The sequence below is a fragment of the Pinus tabuliformis genome, chromosome 1_1 (genome assembly GCF_031772625.1).
Source record: "Pinus tabuliformis cultivar Carrire ecotype Pingquan chromosome 1_1, CPIR1, whole genome shotgun sequence".
Lineage (NCBI taxonomy): Eukaryota > Viridiplantae > Streptophyta > Pinopsida > Pinales > Pinaceae > Pinus > Pinus tabuliformis.
In genome coordinates, this window is record NC_142297.1 from 969,528,191 (window position 1) to 969,533,977 (window position 5,787).

Sequence of the window (5,787 nt, forward strand, 5' to 3'; positions counted from 1 at the left end):
TTTGGCTGTATATCAAGTTGAATCTTGTTTTTATTTCATTCCCGCCACACATAAAGTAGATTTAGTTTTAATTTTAGTTATGGAAGCTTTTGGATTCACATGATTTGAGATTTTAGATAAATTAGATGGGTTTTGATACTATAGTAATCCATGGTTTATATGTAGCTAAATATGATCACGCTTGAAGGCAAGATGGAATTCATCATTGTTGCAACCATTGGCATTGGAAAGACAACATGTCATCTCTTTGTAGCACATGGTTCACAACACTTGACAACAGATGTGAAAATCATAGAGCTAGGAAATACACTTGAGTTCATCCATTGCAATGTGAGGAATGAAGAGCATGTGACAACCATAATGGAAAAGGGCAGTGGATTTATTCCACCACAACCTAGGCCATTCATATGCATGGGTGTGAACCAATATCCTTGGATTTGGGAGAAAAGTGACTGTTCTTTAAACACTCTGAATGCGGCTCAGGCATCGTTGTCTACTATCACATAGTACTATCACAGAGGATTTTATCTTTATTAGTGGACATTATTTGATGGTGGATTGTAGGAATATAGAGTCAAACCTCTATGATAGTGCTCACTCATGAACTATTCGTTCCCCTCTGTTTTGTCTTCAATGTGGGCTCATTCTTTATTTAAGATTGGCAACCTATGGGTGCATAGTTTTTTATTTTAACTTTCTAATTTTAATTTTGTTTTTTGCTTTCCTTTTCACAAGTTGATATCTACTCATCAAACTCTATATATTGGCTTTAGTTCTGAACTTTTGATATTAGTGATGATCTTAAAGAATTATAAGAATTTGGAATCTTTGCAAGGAGGTTAATTCATAGAAGAGGCTTTGATCATCAAGGGGAAATGCCTCAAGGAACTTGAACTACAGTGTTTTTTATACCATTTCTACTTTTTGGAGAGTTGGCAATGCTTATTGTGGTAGAAGCCTTACGACATTCTATTGTCTTTAGTGTTGTTGCACAAATTGTTGTGAGTACACATGAAGAGAGTCTCCATCAAACTATCAGTAAGATCAGGCCTTAGAACTCACATCTAGAGACTAACATGGATAGTCATTTTGCACAAATCTTTGCAGGCAGTCCAATGAATGCTTTTAAAGAAATCACTCTTTTAGAAAGTGCTCGAGTTAGAACAAATGGAGAGGTTTCTGTTGTGGTTTTAAATCATGTTGTTTTCATTTAGGGAAACATGGAAAGAGAAGGCATATGGAGGCCCTAATTTTTTTTTTACCTTTTGTTTTTCTAATGACAAGCACATTGCATCGATGTGTCCAAAAGAGCAATTATGCAGGAATTTTAAGAAGCCTTTTCATCTTGCAGTTGATTTTCGTAATGACCCTGTCTGTAACATGTGTGGTAAAAAAGGTCACATGGCAAAAGAATGTTCTGCTCATGAGCTAGGACTTCCAAAATCAGCACTTTGCAAGAAATGATATTTTTGTGGGCATATTATGGTTGACTGTCCTATTGATTAGGCCTGCAATAATTGTCGCCAAACTGGCCACTTGGCTCGATATTGTATGATTAGCCTGGTTTGCTATGGCTATTGTGAACCTAGTCATCTTGTCAGGACTGTCCCCATGTTCAAAGCCCTCCTAGAATTATGGCACCACGTGGAGGGTTTGAAACACGTGGAGGGTTTGATGATTTCAAGATAATTTACTCCCATGTCTGTGGGGGTTGCGGACATCTCTCTATAGATTGTCCTTCATATCCTATGTTTATACGTGGTGGCTTCCGACATTGAGAACTTCTGAAATGTTGTACAAATTAGGGAAGTCATGAGATGAAGCTTATTTTCAGTCTTTAGGTGACGTTGTGGTCTTAATTTTCCAGCCACTCTATACTAGCATGATTTAGTTTCCCGAAATTATATTAATAATGGGAGTAGATTACTTTATTTCTTTTTAGTGCAACTGTAAGAATAGTCTATTACTAAATGCCAAGAAATTAAATTATTTGAAAGTTTTCTGCCAACTTCAACCACAACTATGAATTTTGGTAATGACACTGGAGAATTAAGGCAACAAAACATGAACCTTTTATGTTTGCTTTCTAAATATTTTCTAAACTTTTATGGAATGCATGATTTGCATTTTTAAAGTATGTTTTAGGTTCACATGTTAAAGTAAATAGGAAGAGATTTAGGTGGTGCTCACAGGTCTTTGTTTTTAGTGTCAATGCCATATATTGCATCTCCTCTTGAAATATTTTGAATGTTATCAAGATATTTGTTCATGTAGCAAACCATCTTTCTAGCTTACGCTCTTGAATTGAAATCTTTGGACTGTCATTTCTATAGATTGTTATAAATATATTTAATTGTTATAAATATTGTTTTAAACTCATGATATTCACTCATGTTTTGTAGAAAACCATGTTTCTAGCCATTGCTCATGAATTGAACTATTTTGACTGTCATTTCTATAGATTGTTATACAACGATTTAACTGTTACAAATATTGTTTTAAAGTTGTGATATTCACTAATGTTTAAGTTGTGCCACCTCCATGTGCTGCCACTTTTCCTTCCGAGTATCCAATATTGAATTGAGTGCCATGATCATACCTTCCAGTATCTAGTATTGAATTGAGTTCTATTATCATACCTTCGATTATTCAATTTTGAATTTTGCTTTCATGATCATATTGTTTTTGTTTATTTGTTTGTCAAGTTGTTTGTGTTCCCCAGGCTTAATTTGTGGCTTGAGAAACCGTGACCCAAGGGCATCTAATCCATGAAAGTAACCTGGGGATTGTAGCCGGCCTGGGCACAACAGCTTCCATGAGGTTTGATCCCAGGTCGTCTTGCTAGCGGACCCATCCTCAACTGGTTGTGCTAGGGGTTTACGTCATGATCATATTGTTGATGCTTCTTTGGTTGCATCAATTTTATTTATTTTTCTCTACACATTTTTTGTATATTAAGAGAATTACTAAATCTTTGTAGGAGTGGGGCTCCTATGTCCCATAAAGAAAGGGGGATACTTTGTTGTGATCTTCAAATTAGATTATTATTTTTATTTTTTTAGTAGGTAGAATCCCATTTTAGCAATCAAGTAGTTTAGAGATACATTAAAAAAGAATTTATTGTTATTGACTTTTGGATTCACTATGTTTGGATGTTTCAAAATATGAAATACATGGGATATGATTAAGACACATATAAGAGAAATTGAGAATATCTAAAAAAAAATTGAATGAAAAAGTTGTGAATGTGAAGATTAAGATTGTTCTTACCTTCTCCTTTGTAAAACTTTTTTTTATTTATCTTTATTTATTCATTATTTTATTGTGTTTATAGGCACCATAAACATTACATTAAAAAATAATAATATAATTTTTTAAATATAATTCATTTTTAATATAATGCTCAACCATTATATTATCTATAAATTTGAGATAATGCAAATCATTTAGCTTTATCTTCCACCTTTGAATGCAATTTTGTTTATTAATTCTTATTTGCAATTTTCTTTATTCATTCTTATTTTCAATGACTATTTACATTTATGCCTTACAAGATTTCCTTTGCAACATCTGGTACAAATGCTAGTATGATATATTCCTAATATAGTCATTTTTTATTGAATTGTTATTGTAGATTATTTGGTCATATATATATATATATATATATATATATATATATATTATTTTCATTCAAAAATATAATTTAAACCATGAAAAATAACATAATGTATTTTGCACATAACTCATGTTAAATCTTTAATTAAAAATAAAATATAAATAAATTCAACATTTTAAAAATTTTATAAATGCTTTGAATTCTATGAGTAACTTAAATTTAATAAATTAAATAATTTAAACTTAAGTTTTGAAAAAACTCTTCCAATTCTATGTTTTTCCGGTTAAAATTAAAAAACAAAATGTTACTCAATAAATTTTCCCCGACTGCAGCTTTGTTAATCATTGCCAAGGAATCGTCGTGCTCGTTGGAGCAAAACGTTTCACAAAAGGTTATTTTTGTGAAATTCAACGTCTTTCCCGTCTTGTACAATAACTGTAGGTTTTATTTTAGATTTAATGGAATTTACCTCGATCAAATATGTGCACACTTATTTTTATTTTGAAAGTGTGACTTAAATATGATTATATTATTTTAATTTATATGATAAAATAGATTTTAAATTATTAATATTATTTATATCTTAAAAATAAGATTTAATATTCAAATCTTTAGTGAAGTCATAGATTATATTATGATTTTTTTTTATCTAAAAAATATTAGTGATTTTATAAATAAAAACAAAATTTCAATATAACAAATTGAATTTTAGATTAAAGACTTTTGTGATTCATAATGCAAAAATCAGTTTTTAGGATTAATCACATTTTTAGAATCATTGGGTCCACGTTCCAACCATTATCTACACAAGGTGAGAAATCAATCGATGTCAAAAAATAAATAGAATGGATGCATCATATTGATATTATATAAATTATTATTTTTAGATAATATTATGATATAAATTGATAGTTAATTTATAATATCGAAATAAAATATTTCATTATTACATAACAGCTAGTTTTTAACTAAATATTAAATAATTTAACAAACATCTCTTTATCACTTATTCTTAAATTTCGCATTAATCACATCATTAGGATTGTGTCGACGTTCCAACCAACTAATGTGGTTCATTATCAAGACAATGTGAGAAATCAATTGATCTAAAAGAATAAATAGGATGGATGCATCTTGTTTTCAGATAATATTATCATATAAATTGATAATTAGTTTATAATATCTAAATAAAATATTTAATTATTACATAACATCTAGTTTCTAACTAAATATTAAATAATTTAACAAACATCTCTTTATCACTTATTTTCAAATAATTTTTTCATTTCACTAATGGCTAACCCATTAATTGGCTCGATGTGATTAATCTGAAAGGCTGATTTCTCAATTGAATTTTATTATTTTTAACTTTTTATTATTAATTGAGTTAACACTTAAACAAAATAATTTTATTTTGAAATAAATTATAGTTTTTGGGCATGTGGTATTAATAAGTCATGATATTGACCCATAATATTTAACAAAGATTATTTACAACTTAATAATTTCCATGATAAAGAGGGTGAATATCCATAAATAAAAATCTTGTTAGAGGTAAATAATATTATAAAATATTACTCACTTTTAAAAATTTATTTCCAAATACCGTGAGATACCTAATACCATACACCATAAGTGTATAAATAATAAATTTTATTGTATTAAAATTATCGAAATATCATTTTAATATAACATAAAATAATATATTTAAATAATATAAATTGTTACCGAAGCTAAGAAAGTTATGATTTAATACCATGGTTACTTAATACCATGGGCCCATAAATAGTGAAAGTAAAACCAATCCAATCCAATTTAGTAGAGTGAGGTAATATAATGTATTGTTTAACATTTTGACTTAGTCAAATTAAGTTAAAATAAAAATAAATTATGATAAAATCAAATAAAATAATTACTTGGTCAAATTACATAAAAATAATTAAACTAACCTAGATCCATCTTAACTTTGAATCTACAGATAAAGGAATCAAATTTCTTGAGATACAAACCTCCTTTTAGAGTTAAATGAGATTTGATCCATATTCAACCCATTTGAAATCAACCAATATTGTTCATTTTCACAACAATTAGATGAAGAAAATGCAATCCAACCAAGGAAATAAATAGAAAGGAGTCCTAAGAAATCAATCGTAAGGTTAAAAATATATTAT

At 29.0% G+C, this 5,787-nt stretch overlaps 1 pseudogene; it reads left to right on the plus strand.

Moving 5' to 3' along the window:
• The first annotated feature begins 1,076 nt into the window (after positions 1-1,076).
• LOC149217735 (uncharacterized) lies at positions 1,077-1,778 on the plus strand (annotated as a pseudogene).
• The last annotated feature ends 4,009 nt before the right edge of the window (positions 1,779-5,787 follow it).